The 20,590-nt window shown below is 33.7% G+C and overlaps 1 long non-coding RNA gene across 1 annotated transcript; it reads left to right on the plus strand.

The window, feature by feature from the left end:
* Positions 1-541: 541 nt before the first annotated feature.
* On the plus strand, positions 542-17,058 carry LOC134714325 (uncharacterized). The gene is made up of 3 exons (XR_010106543.1): positions 542-653; positions 16,556-16,679; positions 17,022-17,058. It is a non-coding gene; the product is annotated as an uncharacterized LOC134714325 (long non-coding RNA).
* The last annotated feature ends 3,532 nt before the right edge of the window (positions 17,059-20,590 follow it).

The following is a 20,590-nucleotide window of genomic DNA, read 5'->3' on the forward strand; positions in this document are numbered from 1 at the left end:
CAGAATTGTGAAGATTTCAGCGATTTAGCATGACTTAATGGTGCTAGTACACGATATATGTGCACTGTATTGTCAAAAACAGCCCATAGTAATGCAGCAGAAGCATTCTACTGTCCAATAAATAACTAAAAGTTTACTGTTTAACAATTTTGTAAAACTGCTATATTTTGGGGCCAAATAGGGGTCTTACCGGACCTACTCCTTTATTGCACTAAAGCTGTTAACAATGACCTTACCGCTACAGCTTTAACCGTAAGATACCCTGAAATAGTTAGTATCTATAAGAACAGGGTTTCTGACTTTCATATAGATAAGTATTTTTTTCCTAAATTTTATATTAGTATATTACAATTAAATACAATGTTCAATAATAATGTAATACAATTCAATACCCTGATCTGAAATAAATGATATATTTTCCTTCTATACATGTTTTAAATAAAAATAACGCCCATATAATACTCTTATCCGAAATTGATTGTTTGGTGTCAATTATCTCGTTTAAAAATTACATGATTTAAGAGTGTGTGACATTGATTTTCTTTATCGGATGGTTTACCTTGTTTCAAGGTGAGAGAGAGCATGCTTTTTAATGGATGTATGGTGAATTTGGCTACTTTACTTCTTTTTTATTTGGATTTTAAACATTTTAGGTGAGTCTTTTCTTTATTTTTATTTATTTAGTTAAAGTGTTCTAGAAATATCTCCTTTCAGAGTGTTTTATTTTGGAGAAATTAAAGTTTGAAGCACTTGGACTGTAGTATATTCTTGTAGATTGTAGGGTCAAATTTAAACAGATTGAATACATTAGTAGATTTATTTCTTTGATCGGATACATAGTATGATTTGTAGATAGCAAATCCTATAAGTGTCAGAATTATATTGAATCCGATATACTCATCATTGCTCATTATCTGTTATTTTGTAGCCTATTACAATGTCTTTTAAGTTAATGTTTTTATTAAAATTCATTTGAGATAAGATTTTATTCATGATTTCCCAAAATTCTTTTAGAAATTTACATTCGATAAAAAAAAGTGTTGATACGTGTCTTTAAGTTGACAAAGTTGAAAAAACGGACTAGTTACGATTTTCCATTTGTATGTCTAACATCTGACAGTTTTCAATACTAGTGAAATTGACAAATGTTGGATTGTTTACTTATAAGTAACTCCAATGTGATCGAGGGAAACCGTGACATTGAAGGCGATTGAGTATGTCTAACATCTGACAGTTTTCAATACTAGTGAAATTGACAAATGTTGGATTGTTTACTTATAAGTAACTTCAATGTGATCGAGGGGACCCGTGACATAGAAGGCGATTGAGTATGTCTAACATCTGACAGTTTTCAATACTAGTGAAATTGACAAATGTTGGATTGTTTACTTATAAGTAACTCCAATGTGATCGAGGGGACCCGTGGCATTGCAGGCCGCGGTGGAGAGACAACTTATCAACAGTGCAAGTACCAACGGAGAATATGTCATTGGCCCGGTCAGCGTTAAACCAGTTACGAACGATCAGTAACGTGTGCTCTGATGCCTATATGATTTACACACCTTTACAGAGGAATGTTTTCTTTCTACTGTATGATTACCTATATAAATACATCAGTTACAGCTAATACATTAATGCTAGCAAGACAAATCTTTGTTTGGCTTGCTTGCTTTGCTTGTATCAATGTTTGCTCAAGCATGACAATTAAGATAGGCGGGGCTTCAGCTTGTAAACATCATAATTAAATTTTATTGGACGTTATGTTAGAAGTTTTAAAACATCACTGTCAAGATGACAAATATAAAGCGCAATAGTAGAAATGGAAGCCAAAAAATTGTATTTGTTTTGTCTCGAAGATATGCATTTTCATCATCCAACTGAAAAGACTGTCGTCAAGTACTTTTAGTAAAATAAAATAGCTATTCGAACACACCTACTCTGATTCTGTGATTCATTACATAGGTATTTCATATGACCCATATATGTCATCTTTTAGTACTGTTATTTTTTTATGTTATAAAGTCAACCTGTAGCTATGAAATATAAAAATGATAGAATCTGAAGCGAGATGATGTATCAAATGTTCTTCTTTTGTACGTTTTTTAGACAAATTATTCATCTCAAACACACCCTAACATAAAAAGGTGCACTTAATTTTCTAATAAAAGGTATAATTTAAGTAGGGGGATGACTTAATGTATCCCTTTTTTTTTATTATGTCTATTGTTATTGAATATTGCGCACTTTGGATTAATTTTGCTTGTAAACCTTCAAACTGATTATTCTTTGGTTATAGAGAAGGCGATAAGTGCTTTCTGTTATGTTTACTTTAGTAAGAATTTTTTTAAAAGTGAATAGAAACAATTAAATAACAATTTTCTTCTCAAATACGAAGTGTTTTATTGTATAAAAAAACCCAACCATTTGCATAAGTTTTCAATTTATCTATTACATAGTTAAGCAGAACAGTTAGATATCAAGTCGACGACATGGTTATAATACCAGGTAACCTCCATTTTTTTTTAAAATTAATACGGACGGAGAACATATCAATCTATAAGTTTACTTATTTCTGTGTCTGTCCTTCCATTACGTGACTCAAGAAAAAAAGATAAAAAAATTGGTAACAATTGTATCAAAAAGAGAAAATCGAGCTCTTATGTTAGGGTGTGTTTGAGATGAATAATTTGTTTAAAAAACGTACAAAGGAAGAACATTTGATACATCATCTTGCTTCAGATTCTATCATTTTTATATATCATAGCTACAGGTTGACTTTATAACATAAAAAAATAACAGTACTAAAAGATGACATATATGGGTCATATGAAATACCTATGTAATGAATCACTAAATCAGAGTAGGTGTGTTCGAATAGCTATTTTATTTTACTAAAAGTACTTGACGACAGTCTTTTCAGTTGGATGATGAAAATGCATATCTTCGAGAAAAAATAAATACAATTTGTTGACTTCCATTTCTACTATTGCGCTTTATATTTGTCATCTTGACTGTGATGTTTTAAAATTTAGTGTCCTTAACTTCTAACATAACGTCCAATAAAATTTAAGTATGATGTATACAAGCTGAAGCCCCGCCTATCTTAATTGTCATGCTTGAGCAAACATTGATACAAGCAAAGCAAGCAAGCCAAACAAAGATTTGTCTTGCTAGCATTAATGTATTAGCTGTAAGCATTCTATAGATATATGTTTGCACCAGTGCTCTCCTTTGGTCTATTAAGACGATTGATAACGTCTAACATCTGACCGTTTTCATTACTATTGAAAAATAAAATTTGTAAACGGCTACTTGTAATTATCTCCAGACTCCTTTGTGAATTTTTCTTTTCACTGTGTCAATGCTGTTCGCTTAAACTAAGCATGTTAAGTGTAAAGGATGGGTATGTCTTCTTCTACACTGACTATATATACACGAAAACTGTATCTTAAAGTGTTTATTTGTACGTGTCAAAAATTACAATGTGATCGGTTACCTATAAAAAAAACAATCCATTACAGTTGACTATATTCATTCGACTTTATAATGACTTAGTGTATATATATAGAACAAGGTGTATGTCTTTAAGATATATGTCGTCACCAGTACTCTTTGTTGGTTTACTAACATCATTTGTAAGGTCTAAACTTTCACAGTTTTCAATACTAATACAAATTAAAATCTGTGATCGGCTACTTGTAATCATCTCCCTTTGTCCATTTTTTTTTTTTTTTTTTTTGGGGGGGGGGGGTTCTCACTTTTCAATGCTTTTCGGTTAAACTAATTATATTTAAGTGTAAAAGATGTGATTGTCTTCATCCACACTGACTATATACATAGTAAGACTATATCTAAAAGTGTTTTTTTGTACGTGCCAAAAAAATTATAATACCGTCGCAAAAGTAAGTTTGTTCAATTAATATAAATGAGGGAAACAATTTTGTTAAAGTGATTTGAACATGAATGAAGCACAAGTTGTTAGAGGAAAAACTATTCAAGGACAAGGACAAGAAACAATGAGCAGAGTTGACAAGATTGGCACCTCGTGCAGCCAGAAGAAAATCGTGAGTGACATATAACAATAGTAATATCCACCATTTTAGTTATTCAATTCAACACTGTCATATATATTTTTTGACTTTCCTCATGTGATTCAATACATATATGTTTTTATTTCTGTTGTATTAAAAACAATTGGGATACATATTAAAAGTATTTGTAACCCTATAGAGGTGACATTAAACCCGTTAACAGAAACGGGTTATTTTAATAAACTGTTTTCCTAGATGAAATACCCTGTAACTTATCATTTAATGATTACATTAGATGTATGTTTCATTATAATACGTTATTCTGATTGACTAACTGCACATCACATGTTATTCCGTAAACAATTGCATTAGACAATAACATTTATCATGCATGATGACACGAGGTCCCACAATAAAGTGCACAGGTGAATTAAATAAAACTGGATAAAAAATCGTGTTTTCATGATCCTAGCTAAAAAAATGTAATTATAAGTATTGAATGCTTCTTTTTGTAACTTTATAGGGTTGTAAAAGCGTTGACCGTGCGTACATTTTTAGAATGAAGCGCTTCCGCGCTTCATACAAAATGTACTTCGGTCAACGCTTTTACACCCCAATAAATTTACAAAAAGAAGCATTCAATTCTTAAATAACCAAAATCATATATAAAAAAGCCATTTCAGTTATCATTTAACCCTTTTCCTACAAGAACAAAGTGTAGTCAATGACTTGGTCTTTAAGCACTTCCAACTGCAAATTTATTTAGTGACTAACTATAGACTTATTGGCATATGTGCTGCTTCGTCAGGCGGGTGAAATGCTCCTTTGGGGTTGAATGTCGCAGTCGCGATAAAACTAACCACGCACAACTTGCAACGGATAATAATGAGTAGGCCGCTTACCCTTAAACGTCACTGGGGTAAAGCTGATGACCGTAACTGCATTCACGGTCATCCCAAGATGTCGGATGAAAAATTAGGTCAGTATTTGTATTGTCTGTTTAAGTGTTTCTAAAGCATTTTCTTTACAAAGCATACATTGGTACGATGTAAATGTATAAAAGAATCACACGGAAATCACATATTACTACCGAGAAATGTGTAGGAAACAGGAAATTGGATTTGAAAAAATCGCTAAGATGACCGTAAATCGTAAGTAAAATATTTTCAAGATGACCGTAACATAAAACAAGGATGACCGTGATTGGTAAAAAGATGACCGTAATTTGTAAAAGATGACCGTAATTTATAAAGGATGACCATCGATTCTAACAGAGATCCGTACGTATTTTTATTACCTTTTTTGTATCAAATAATTAATTGTGTTGGTATAAAACCTATTTATAAGACTGCATTATCCTATAGGTAGAAGAAAATAAGACTTGCTTCAAATACATAGTTCACCAACTGTATTAAATCGTATCCGAATGAAAGAGGAATCTTGCTAGCTTTGAACATGAGCTATCTTGTAGACAATGTGCTTACTATGTAAACATTATAACCTGCCTGTAACTAATAACCCAAGGAAACAGGTGTATATATGTTGCACCTGCTTTGCACGATAGTGTTGCATATATATTATTGGTGGGCACCTGTCAAAAATCTAAATTATACAAGTGAAAACCAAATTATAAATTTAGAAGAACTGACTATAGCATTCAAAAGATGTTCCTCCAATTTTAAAGTCAGCGGCGATTATGTCCAAGAAGGGTGTCCAACGGAATTAAAAATGAACTTTATTAGGTCGTTAGTTTTCTCGTTTGAATTTATTTTACATTGTTATTTAGGGGGCCTTTTATACTGACTATGCGGTATGTACTTTGCTCATTGATGAAGACCGTCCGGTGAACTATAGTTGTTGATTTTTGTGTCATTTTGGTCTCCAGTGGAGAATTGTCTTTTGGAGAGTTGTCTAATTAGCAAGTATACCACATCTTTTTTTATATTTATGAACTATTGCCAAATATTGAAGCAAAACTAAAAGAGATAGGGCGATACGAAGACTTCATTTCCGTATTGAAATCCTTATCTAATGGAATATTTACTGAACATATTGCTTTTCATTTGTTACGGAAGGTTTAATATCAGTCAAACCAACTGAATGCCGAATACATTTTGCAGTTCCATCAAACTTATTAAAATATTGATCTCTGATTACGTTATACTGCATATTTTGTACTTTCATTTGTATTATGGAACCTGGTTTTTTTCGGGGTTCGTAAACTTTCATGTGGCAGAATAGTCAACCAGTTGACGGGTGGCCGCTTACTGGAAGAAGAACTTTGTAAATTGTAACAAAACCCTGCGATTGAAAGTTGGCCACGGTTCGTTTTATCGAAAAGGGGGAGGGGGACTGAGCGGAACAAATTAAGATTATTCATGTCTGTTTAAGCTTCCTATTTAGAGAAACATCTCAATTGAATGTTATTTTGTAATGTTAATTCGATGTCAATGTCTACACAAATGCTCTATTTATCGGCATTGTTTTTGAAGCGAGTAACAAACTGTCGAGTTTTATCTTTCGATTTTCTCAGGACATATCCTCGTGATATAGATAAACCAAATTATACGAATGGACTGCAACGATCAGTTAAGGTTGATTCTAATTGGTTTAAAAAGTCACGTGTGAAAAAGTCAGAAGTGAAACTACATATTGATAGTTGTTAGATCTCATATGCAGTATAACGTAATCAGAGATCAATATTTTAATTAGATTGCAGTTCCATCGGATCCTGTGTTGTCAATGGACTGTTTGTATATTTCAAGGCAGATGTTAAGATTTTAATCTGATTCCGCTGGATATTCTTATGCTTAATCAATGTTTTTTTTTCTTCAACTTTTCGTCGCATCGCGGTCAATTTGTATTATATTCTTCCCTACACAGTTTGGAGTTATACAAGGAGATAACATAAGTCCTAACCTGTTTAAGATTTTCATCAATGACCTTCCCAACTATTTGGAAAAATCTCTAGACCATGTAAATATTAATAGGCATATTATCTCTAAATCCTTAAAAACTAGTACTGTATGCATGTTTTTGAACATGCTATTAAGCTTATTCCTCTATATGGAAGTGAAATTTGGAGCTCATTCAATCCCTTGATAGCAAAATTTGGAAACCAACTAATTTGCATGGATAAAATGTATTCAAATTTAACTTGTGAAAAGCTACACAGTAAATTTTGTAAATTCATTCTGGTCGGCACAAATAAAAACACAAATTGTGCAGCCTTATTTTTAACTTTGTCGGTTTCCACTGTACTTTTAATTAGTGAGGTCTGTTTTGAATTATTGGCTTAGACTAAAAAATAAGAATAATTTCCTTTATTACAAGATGCATACCAGCATTCAAATCTCTATATTCTCAGTATAAATCGTCATGGTATAGCTTTCTCCAACATATTTTGAATACTTTCTGGTTTTGCAAATCTAAATGATGGGGAAAATATTTCAAATAATACCATCAGGAAAATATTGAAAGAGACGTGCATACAAATTTTGGAAGGATCAACTGACCAAGAAATCAGAAGGAGAGCTCCGCACTTATGTGACAGTTAAGGATAATTATGGTTTCGAAAAGTATCTATATAAATATCATAACAAATTTTAGCGTAGGAGATCATTAACAAAATTGAGGGTGTCATCTCACCATTTGCAGATTAAAATAGAACGATACCAGGGTACTCCTCCAAACCTTAGACCGTATGTCAGCAATGTAATTCTGGTAATATTGAAAATGAAGTTCATTTTCTCTTTTATTGCACAAAATATAACGAAGACATACACTATTTATATCACATCTGAATCATGTTAAAATTTCATTAACTTAAATTCCCAAGAGAAATTGCTACGGCTGCTGTAACTCAACTGTATGAAAAGAGTTGTGTATATTCTTGGTTAAACACTGCAAATAGCAGATTTATATTCCATGTTTAGCAAAATTAGTTATTGTTGTTATTTAAAAAAAAGTTTTTAAGTGACAGGATTCAGTTTCTCTATTTATTTTTGTTCATCTGCTTCTGACACGAGGAGGATTGCTGTTATTGCCTATCGCAATCAACAGTATATCCTACAGCACCGTCCCTTGGTGTCTCCTATACAGATGAACAAATTTATTGTCATTTGTCTATTATAATATCTGTCACGTTATATAGTTTTCAATGTTTGTTGCATATACTTTCATTATTGGTAATTGTATAAATGCCCGCTTTGGGACCCTGATTGGAAAAATAAAATATTTGATTTGTATTCAAATTTTAACGTTGTTATCAATAAATATTTAATTATTTACGAGAAATATGCAATTTACTATCATTGTCATAAACTCTAAATACGGCAAATAGTTGAAAAGAAATTGATAAAACATATTTATAACCGCTAAACGAACCCCTATTGAGACAAACTCGACAAACAGTTATGAATACAAATATGAATATTTCTTAGAATTGACGGTCATCCTTTAAAAGTTACGGTCATCCTTAACAATTTACGGTCATCTTTTAACCAATTACGGTCAGCCTTGTTATGAATCGCTAATCCTGTTACGGTCATCTCGATTACGATTTACGGTCATCCTAGCGAATTTTTCAAATCCAAATTCCCGTTTTATACACGTTCCTCGGTAGAGATTTGTGACTTCCGTGTGAATCTTTTATAAATTTACATCGTATCAAAGTATGCTTTGTAAAGAAAATGATGTAGAAACACCTTAACAGACAATAAAAAAAACTGACCTAATTTTTCATCCGACATCTTGGGATGACCGTGAATGCAGTTACGGTCATCAGCTTTACCCCAGTGAACGTGTAACATATTAACAGTAATGTTGTAATGTGATCGGTTACCTATAAAAATGACAATCCATTACAGATGACTATATTCATTCGACTTTATAATGGCCTAGTGTATATATATAGAACAAGGTGTATGTCTTTTAGATATATGTCTCCATCAGTACTCTTTGTTGGTTTATTTACATCATTTGTAAGGTCAAAAACTTTCACAGTTTTCAATACTAATGAAAATGAAAATTTGTGATCGGCTACTTGTAGTTATCTCCCTTTTGTCCATTTTTGGGGGGTGTTTTTTATTCACTTTGTCAATGCTTTTCGGGTTAACTAATCATATTAAAGTGTAAAGGATGTGATTGTCTATTCCACACTGACTATATACATAGTAAGCTATATCTAAAAGTGTTTATTTGTACGTGCCAAAAATTATAATACCGTCGCAAAGGTCAGTTTGTTTAATTCACATAAATTAGCGGAAACAAAATACCATAAATTCAATTCATTACTCAGTCACGTCTTAGTCCTTACAGCTGAACGGACGTGCTGGGTCAGCTCTCCTTTACCCGCTATCTTCGATGAGGGTTTATTGCTAGATGGTCAACGACATACTACTAAGATGACAGAAACCAATCCATGCCGTACAGAGAGACGTAGTAGTTGGCGTACCCGCGTTAACATGCCTCCAAAACCATTGTCTATTATGGGGAGTGTCATGCCGATTAACGTCCGAGGGCTGTATCCTAGGCTGTTGGGTGATACGACCTACATTTCACTGCCTCAGGGCTTTGGTCCTGATAACGCTTCCTGTCATCTTTAGAACTACGTCCACGATTCATCTACCAGTACTCCATCATCGAGGCTAGCGGGCTGCCAAGCTGACCAAACTGGCCCTGAAAGCAGCCGTTAGTGAAGAAAAAGACCAAAATAGTAAAAAACCAAGATGGCGGCCTCCTTATTGCGACCTCCACTACTTGTTCCTGACCCATGGCATCAAATCATTTAAAGCTCACCAAACGCCTTCGGGCACCGAGCCGACCGTGCGAGGGCTGAAAGGCCAGTCAAGGTCGTTAAACACTTCCATATATACCATAAATTCATTTGTACCTAAATGCATCATCTGTAGCGAGATCGTTCCATTAAAGAGAAAACTGTATTAGTGGATGTAGGTGATAACCGGAATATAAAAGCTGCCGATGTCATCGCTAATGTGGAAAAAGAAGTTGGTGAGGGAACTGTCCTTGCATGTGTTCCAAAAAGCGGTAATAGTTATGAGCTGACGTTGACTGATAAAGATGCTTTGGATTTGATTGTAGACACAGGTTTCAAGGTGAATGACTCAAATTTTATACCCAGAGCTATTTTTTCGCGTGATAAAGTTGTCAGTTTTTTCAACGTGTCACATTATGTGCCTGATACAGAAATACGTGAGAAATTACTGGAGTTTGGTGTTATACTTAAGTCGCCTATTAAGCGGAAAATGCACCCTGGTACGGACGTCGCAAATGGTACGAGGTATGTAGCAGTTCGATTTCCCCCTGAACGACAAAGTCTACCATATACTTTGAAACTTTCAACTGGCGTGAGTTCTTTCGAATATATAAGAGTAGTTCATGACGAACAGAAGAGAGTCTGTACCCAGTGTTTTGAGACAAGTCATGTTTATGCAAACTGTCCTGATAACATTTGCTACAAGTGTAAACGCTTCGGACATCTAGCAAGAGCTTGTGAAACTCCGCCGTGTGAAACATGTCATAAAGTGTTATCATACTGTCGGTGTGAGTCGGTATGGAACAGGGGTGAAAGCGAAAATGAAACAACTAATAATGACACAGAAAACGATATCAATGCTAACAACTCGAGAAACGAAACAAATTCCGACATTCCTGAACGTGAAACAAACACTGAACAACAAGAAAATGATGGTATGAAAGAGAATGAAGCTGGAGACGAACACACGGATGGAGCTAATGGTGATGTTGATAACATGGAGCAGAGTGATGATGACGATGATAACACGGCGAAAAGTGACGGTGAAGACGATGATGATACCATGGAGGAAAGTAATGCTGACGACGATGCCAAAGATGAACAATTTGATGAAAACGCTAAAAAAGACAATGATGTAACAGTTTCCGATGAAAAACAAATGTCTGGTGTTGATAATGATGAACTAGATTTGATGACTGATGATGAACATTCAAACAAACAAGAGACAGTAAATGTTGATAATAAAATGCATAAAAAAGGGGGGTCTAGCCCATCAAAATTAGAACCACAGCCAGTTCCTCGTGGGCCTAATTTGACCGATACTGCTGGTAAAAAAACAAAAGTAAATGTATCTAAGGAAGCTGATATTGAAATGACCGACGAGGAATTGGCTGCGAATATGAGTAAAGTTAGGAGGAAACGTTTAGTTTCATCTCCGAAAGTTACTTCAGATGAGCTTAAAAAATTAAGGAGGGAACCCAAGAGTAAAAAATCAAATTCAAGTTCATAGGTATAAAATTACTTTCTTTCTTACTTTTTGTACTGATGGTTAATATTGTATCTATTAATGCTAATGGTTTGAGGGATCAGTCAAAATTCCAAAAGTTTTGTTCTTTTTGTTCGGAAAATTATTATGATGTTGTAGCTATCCAAGAAACTTTTTGGTCAGATGATTTAGTTACTAGTTTTGCTAAGTTTTGGAACGGTAAAATATTTTACTCGTGTGCTGAAACACATAGACAAGGTGTTGCTTTCTTGATAAGTAAAAAGGTTGAACAAGAAGTAAATTATATACAAAGTTTTGACGGTAGATGGGTACATATTCAATTACAACAAGATGACAAATTGATAAATATTGTTAATTGTTACGCACCTAATTCTGTTCTTGAAAGAACTACTTTTTTCGAAAATTTGAGCGGAAAATTGATAAATACAGAAAATATTATTTTGTTGGGTGATATGAACACATCTATGTCAAAACTTGACAGGTGCGGAAAAACACAACACACAGAAGACAAATAATACAAAACAATAAATCAGTTGTGCGAAAATTTTAATATTTATGATATATGGCGAGCTAGAAATCCAACATCACGAATATTCTCTTGGCGTCGAGTTGTACAAAATAATTTAATCCAGAGTAGATTGGATTTTATATTTATTCCAAAGTCCTTTTCTGTATTTGTGAAGAACGTTTAGGCCACACCAATTTGATTCCTTGTTCGACGGACCCGCCCGCACCTATTTTTTTCAAAACAGATTTTTTTTATTTTTATTATATTCCCGCTTCCCGCATCCGGAAATGAAATCATGTCCATTTCCCGCACCGTTTTTTTGTAAATATTATATACAGATCTCAACATATGTTTTTAAAAACCAGAGTCTAGCCTTTATATAACGATTTTAAACCTATCAGCACCCCACAACACTGTATTTATCTGCGAGAATATTTGTTTCAGCATGAAACCAATTAATTCCAAGCGGGAGTGCTCCGATATAAATAGAAATACCTCCACAGAACAAAACGTTGGTTTCTTTCCCCCTAAATTATATTCCCTATAAAAAAATGTTCGTTGTTAAAATAAAGTACAAAGAACTTCTGAAGGATTTGCCTTCAACTGCAATTATAATGTATGGTGACGATCATACCCGCTGCAGGTTTGTGCACCTGTCCTGGTTGATTCAGAGACCTGTCGTTCAGCAGTTATCGTTTGTTGATGTAGTTCATTGGTATTTTCCCGTTTGGAAATATAATTTAGATCGTACGTTTTCCTGTTCGAATTGTGTACAATACTAAGTTGTGGTCCCTTATAGCTTGATGGTTGGTCTTGATCAAAGCACTGAGTAAAAGGCCGTACTTTGACCTATGTTTGTTATTATCAGGTTGAGACCAACCCTCCCTCAGACAAGTCACAAGGGCCTTGAAGGGGTCATTTTACCATGATTACTGTTCAGTCTGTTGTAGAAAAGAAAATAGAAATACATGTACTAAGGGTTTGTACAATGCTACTATACAAAACCTTTGACAACTTAGAATTTTTTACTCAAAAAGAGGAGAAATACCTTATATTTTAAACAACTTTTCTAAAAGAGGGATGGGTCCACTTATTTTGAATAATATTAAACTGTTAAAGTAAATGTGTTAACATGGTTAAAGTCCAGGAATATTACAAAATTCTTGGACATGTTTTGACCATTTAATACCAAATATTATAGTTCTTTGGGAAAATATAAGTCCTTTTGTACTTAAAGTATTTTTACAAAAAAAATATATTATAACTTTAATATATTGACCCCTCATAAAAGGGATATTCATAACATTAAGGGGTAACCGTTGTTCTGAACCTGATTATGACTTGGATGGAGAATTGTCTCATTGTCAGTCACACATACATAGACCAGATTTAATTATTCAATTATTTCTTGTTGAACAGGGAAAAAATACTTCATAAATTAAAGAAATGTCAAGGTACAAGTGATAAATCAAGTTTGAATATAGTCAAAACCTACTATTTTATGTTTACAAAAAAAAATTATAATCGCTCGCCTTTACTTTTTAAGCTTCGCCTCAAAAATTTGCAAATTAAATATTTTTTTATTAAAATTTTCAAATCGCTCGCTCGCCGCAATTTTTGGAGTCCAAAAATCCGTAGAACAAGAAATTAAATTGGTGTGGCCTTATTATAAACATAATGCGTTCAGCGATCATTCTTTTGTAAATCTGAATAGATTTTAGTGAAATTGAAAGAGGCCCGGGCTTATGGATATTCAACAACAAATTGTTAGATGACGAAGAGTTTGTAAACAAAATAAATAAATTAATTGAAACCGAAAAACAATGTCCTCTTTATGACGACGAACCTTTGGTTTGGTATGATAATTTAAAATATAAAATAAAGCAACTAGCAAAAGTTATTGCGCAAGATAAATCCCGTGCCGAAAAATCGGAATATTTTAAAATTCAAAGAGAATTTGAAAAAATTTCATTAGCCGTAGCTAATAATAAAATTGTTGACCTAAATAAATTTGAGGAAGTTAAATTGAAATTAAAATGTCACGAAGAAAACATTTGTAAAGGCGCAATTTTGCGTTCTAAAGCCCATTGGGCAATAGATGGTGACAAAAATTCTAAATATTTTTTACAACTTGAAAAATATAAACAAAACTGTAATGTTATAAAAGAATTAAAAAATAGTGATAATAATATAGTCACATCTACGGAGGCAATTCTTGATGAAGTTCATAAATTTTATAAAGATTTATATTCTTGTACATCAATAAACAAAGATAAAGCAAATGAAATTTTAAATTTTATTTCGGAAAAAGTTTCTGAAGATGATATGGAAAATTTAGAAGCGGAATTTAGTTTAGATGACATAAAAACCGCTTTATTTAGTATGTCTAAAAATAAATCCCCGGGTCCCGATGGACTAACTGTGGAATTCTTTTGTCATTTCTTCCATTCGTTCGGAGAAATATTTTTGAAAATTTTTAAAGCCATTGAAGAAGAAAAACTTATGACAAGATCTATGAGACATGGCATAATTACTTTGGTCTATAAAAATAAAGGAGACAAAAATATGTTAAAAAACTTTAGACCCATTTCATTGTTATGTGTGGATTATAAAATAATGGCTAGAATAATGTCTAACAGACTAAAATTTGTTTTGCCGAAATTGATTTCTATTTATCAAACGTGTTGTATCCCTGGACGAGATATTGCAGATACAACTGCAAGTATTAGAGATTTAATTGAAATCATTGAAAACGATGATTTAGAAGCTTTTCTTATAAAAGTTGACCAGGAAAAGGCTTTTGACAAAGTTGATCATGATTATCTATATTTAGTTTTAGAAAAAATTGGCTTTGGTCCTAAATTTATTCAGTGGATAAAAATATTTTATAAAAATGTAAACAGTAGCGTAAAATGTAATGGCTTTTTAACAAAATATGTCAAACTAAATAATTCAATAAAACAAGGATGTCCCGTGTCTGCTCTTCTTTACGTTCTAGTTGCGGAACCATTAGGGCAGGCAATAATAAAGAATAAAAATATTAAAGGTGTTGTTATTCCTAATTCAAATAAAGAGGCAAAAATTTTTCAACATGCAGATGATACTAATATTTTTACTGCCGACAAAAATTCTATAAAAGAAACATTTAAAATTTTGAATTTATATAGTGAGGCATCAGGTGCTAAAATTAATAAACAAAAATCTGAAATTTTATGCTTAGGTTCTGGTAGCATAAATGATCAAGAACTAAATACATTGCAAATTCAGCGTTGTGAAACTGTAACTAAAGTTCTAGGAATTTATGTTGGTAAAGATAAACAGTTATGTGAATTATTGAATTGGAAAGATAAAATTAAAAAAATTTACTTAAAAATTTAAACAGTAATGTTGACCTTATTAGACTATTTAAATACACTGTGAAACATTATATAACTTACCTGTATGAATATTTGTGTGATGCAAGATGTATGAGAAATGTTTTTGAGAAACACTTTTTAAAGAAAAATATTCTGGTACAAGAAACCGAAGGTGTAATAACATTTAATTCTAAATATTGTGCTGATTATATATGATTATACTTAAAAACACTGCCTTGTGATATTTTGTGTAATATGTAATATATCTGTTGTATATATATGTTGAAGAATTGAATAAAGATAAAAAAAAAAATCAGTAAATTATACAATTAAATATAAAAAAAAAAATCAGTAAATTATAAAATCATTAAATATAAATCTTTCTTTACGCCAGTACTTGTCGTACGTAGATTAACATGATTTCTTACCTATACAGATTTAAACTTGTAGCAATAACACCAAACAAGTAAGGAAATGTTAGATGTGAAAGGTAACCACAATTCTTTCAGTTATTGTCATTTGCGCGCCTTACTCACAACCATTGGAAGCGCCCTTTTGGTTTGAAAGGCGCCTTTGAAATGTACACATTAAGTCGTTTTCTACCCACCCCCAGGTGTCATATACTAGTATACACTTTAGATACTTACCATGCAAGGCGACAACTGTACACTTTACTTGATTATTGTAGATATATTTTTATATATACTTACAAACCACTTAATGTCTACAGTTGAGATGTCGCCCTTAACTTTACCTGTGTGTAAAAAAAAGTACAAATGCTAATAAATGAATAACAAACGAAACAATAATTATAAAATTAAAACGTTCCTTCAAATGGTCGTCACATTATATTTTCTTTCAATTTATACTTACTAAAGTATAAAGTGAAGTGAAAGAAAATATAATGTCAATACCAATTGAAGGAGTTAACTTTTAACACAACAATTGTGCAATCCTTGTCGTTTCTTTTAGGAGACAAAGGTGATTGAAACGTCATCGACCATTGTCCTCAAGGGTGGATTTCCCAGGGATCCGGAGTCCACCCAGAGACGGCATTACCTCTTTTCGGAAAATGTTTGGAAAAGAGTGTATCGGTGTGATTTGCCATTGAACACTCCGACCACTCCTACACGAAAGATTGAAGATGTGTTCTGCATTGCCAAAGTAGTTACATTTTCACTCATTACTTCTTTACTTCATATTCATAACTTGTTTTCTTTTTCATTGGAGTACTTCGTATAACTGTTTTGATCATTCGTCACAATAATCTCTCAATTATTCATAACTACTTTATATAATTTTCTTCCATTACTTGAATACTATATATCATTCAGGTACATAGTTTCGTGCAAATATAAAACTTTGTTTTCTTTCCAGGAACCACACGCAACACAGGAGGAGGAATCATCTACTCCGACAACCCCTTTGCTGGCAGCCAACCGCCACGTCCGGTTTGCACAAGGAGTCCGGTCCAGTACAGTCAACTGGAAAGTAACCAGAGGTAAATGTGAAATTAAAAATCACAGTATTTACTACTGTAACATTATATATTTTAAAGTCATAGTGTAGATGTCTAACCTTTGTTATATTGGTCCAATGTATAAATGATGAGCAAGGATTGTGATAATGGCACACAATTAATGTCAATAATTGCATTAATTCCGGATGGGCTAATTTGTAAATTAGTAATGTAGGGCTGTAATTTGGTAAGTCATGCTGTTATTCCCTTAGAACGGCTGTTTGCATTTGTGTGTTGATAATGTCCAGTTGACAAATTAGTGTGTATCAGCATCTAGATTTTTATACATATTGTACTACTTGTTCATTATTTTTTTTCTTTCAGATCACAACAATAATGTCCGTACACCAACTGAAACAGGTACGTACTATTCCATTACCAAGTATATACGTTTCTAACCAACTGTTATATAGCGTGGCCTAAGCAAAATACGCCACTGCACAATTGCTACAAAAATAAATATGCATAAGAACAGACCCAAAAAAACAACTGGTTTTTATATCAAGCAAACGCTGGAGTAATCAACAAAGTGAAAGTCTTTAAAACACAGTGTATGTTAATATTCAGAGAAATATTACATCCGAAACTTTTTCGACACTTATTGGAAACCAATTACAAGTTATATCATATATTACATTGTCATTGAACTTGAACGTCAATACAACAGACTGGTAGCCTTTTCATTAACACGCAGGAGCAATTGATTACAAATGATTGTGCATATTATGAATATTATGTGCATGCCTGTCGATTGATGAAGGTGTAATAATAAACCAAAAATAGGAGATGGGGGCTACTCACAAATTATCAACAGTAGTAATACAGTGATATCGGTATTACCCAAAAAAATTATAAAAATATATACATTATTTCTTCAGGAGATACAGTTCAATCACAAAGTGGGAGATGGTCGGTGGCCCCAAGAGGTTTGTATTTTACCATGCTATGTTCAAATGTAAATGATATATTAATGAAAAGTGGCATATTTGCCTGAAAGTTTATCAATTTACACATGTATATACTTCGTTCTGCTAAACGTACAATTGAGCTTAACATCTTACAGTTTAGATGTAAATATATTTTTTTATAATTTTCACAGAACACTCCTCCACAAGGACAAAGAAGAAAAGGAGCAGTCCGTATAACTGGCTCGTAACCAGTGGCAATAGCCAGGCCACTGCTCTGACTGGTAAGGCTATGGCTATTATTAATTTAGACCCATTACATCTTGACCTATGTTGTACAATTAAGACTAACTCTGATGGCAGGGCGCTCCCACTGCGGACTTTATGATATGTAGGCGATCACAGTCCTGTTTAGTCATTCTTCTTCACTCAACGGTTAGACACTCACATTTGATTATAATATTGAATTCATGTCATATTTGGAGGTTGGATTATCAATGTACACGTGTATCGAATTATTTATGAAACACTTAAAGTGGAAAATGTATTGTTTTCATGAACAAACGTTTGGACTCTTTAATTACATTTTTACAGATATAGTGTAGGCGGAAGTTAAGGCAACAGTAGTATACTGCTGTTACATCAACCGCTCAATGTAACCGGTAAATTTAAAAAAAATATTCTATTTTAGAAGCCATGTCTAAGAAGAGAGACCGCGGTCCAAAGACAATTTCACCACTTGTGATAGGTAAGGCAATGATAATTCTTACATTAACACCATTACCTCGTACATACGCTGTTCATTTACGCGGAACTCTGGATGACACGCCGCTCCAACTGGTGTTTGCCATTTATTACATGTAGAAGATCACATGTTTACACATTCTTCTCCCAACGCGATACAAACACTTTTCACTAAAACCAAGGATTCAGGCGAAGATTGTGTCTTCAGAATTGATTAGAGACCTCTGGTGTGCTGTTTTATTATTGCTCAATATGTCCATTATAATATGCACCTATGTTTACTGCCGATTATAACCATAGTGGTGTAGAGTACCAGATGCTATCCCCACATATTAGTAAGTCAATTACATCACTAAAATGAACCCCATCACACCGACTCACATTCGCTGTACACTTAAGCGGAACTGTGGTTGGAAACCGCTGACACTTATAATACTTTGCCAATACAATGTCCATTGGTTTTAATTGATTAATAGGCAATAACTGTATTATTACTCTATATGAGTGTGTAATGCCGACATCCAGGCCAACTGCAAGCGAACGTGATTGGGCAGGCTTGAGGATGTAGGGTGGTATATAAAAAAAAATCAATGCCACCATCCATCCACAACCCGAGAGAAAGTGATTCGTTGGGTGTGGGGGATGGATGGTGGTATTGGACAATTATATACAGTTATTATACAATTATACCGAAATAAAGAAGAAGAATATATATATATATCTGCTATATTTCTTCCACAGAAACAGTCCACTCCTCCAGTGGTAGATGGTCGGTCGGTTCACCAGGTTTGTAATTTATTAAAGCATGCTGGGTTCAAATGCAATTTATATCCTTATGGCAAAATGTGATCTAATTTATTAGGAAGAGTGAATGTAAATGAACACGTGTTCAACATTATTTTTGCATAACGTAAAGTAACACACGTTTCCCCTCAATGACACCATTTGACTCAAACAATACCTGTTAAAGTTTTGATGTAAATTCAGTGGTTTACTATTACAGAACAACCACTCAGAAGACCACCATCCACCCCATTCAACTGGATTGTGAGATCCAGCCAGGAGTCTCCCTGTCACAATACAGATATAGGTCAGCAGTCCCTCACTACAGACACACTGCCTGATATAGGTAAGTCAATGACAATTCTTGAATAACCCAATTATATCCTCACATACGATGAAGAGTGACGCCAACCTCTGATGGAAGAAGCTGCTTTATATGTAGCCAATCACATGTTTACTTATTCTACTCTCAATGGCAGATAAACAGGTTTATATAATGATAATGCAATTCTGGAAAGAATACTAAATGTATAACTGTTTGTTTTGCATAACGGCAAGTAACACACGTTTCCTATCAATGACAACATTTGACTAAGACTAAGTGTACATGTCAAAGTTTGGATGTAGATTAAGTGGTTTACTATTACAACACAACCATCATCGTCACCAGCCACGCCGTACAGCTGGATGGTAGCCTCCACCTCAAAGGCTGCCACCTCAAAGGATTGTTATAATATTAATGTAATAAGCACACACACAGTACACTGACGCGTGACTTCGGGACTCTTGTATTCTTGGGGTATTTCTCCTCAGCTCATCAATCATAACATGGACATATCTTTATTGCAGACATGAGCCCCAGTACGCCGGAAACACAGGAGGCTACTGATGTTGGTAAGTCAATGACAATATTTAGGATGAACCGTCTTACTCCCTGATTTACACTATTCCCCTTCGCGAAACTGTCAATCCATGTAGGTGCCGAAAAGATGTTATCACTGTATTATATGTATGCGATCACAAGTTCAAACCTCCTTCTCTCAACTGTAGATCAACACCCCTTTCATTATTTTTGCATAACGGCAAGTAACACATGTTTCCTATCAATGACAACATTTGACTAACATTAACTGTACATGTTAAAGTTTTCATGTAAATTAAGTGGTTCACTATTACAGAAGAACCATGTGCAAGACGGGCGACACCCCAAAACTGGCTGTTAGCCTCCACACTAAAGCCCTCAAACTCCCAGGCCTACACCTCCGAGGAATTGTATAGACCCTGGTCTACCTCAAAGGCCTCCACCTCACAGACCTACACCTCAAAGGATCCAGTCGGTAAGTTAATGACACTACATCCATTAACCCCATACCCTCATCACACATTATCACTAATAGCATGCACATATCTTTATGTGTTATAATTTTATTATATGTATGCTATCACTCATTGCAGCATCCT

The sequence above is a fragment of the Mytilus trossulus genome, chromosome 4, assembly GCF_036588685.1.
Source record: "Mytilus trossulus isolate FHL-02 chromosome 4, PNRI_Mtr1.1.1.hap1, whole genome shotgun sequence".
NCBI classification, from domain to species: Eukaryota; Metazoa; Mollusca; class Bivalvia; order Mytilida; family Mytilidae; genus Mytilus; species Mytilus trossulus.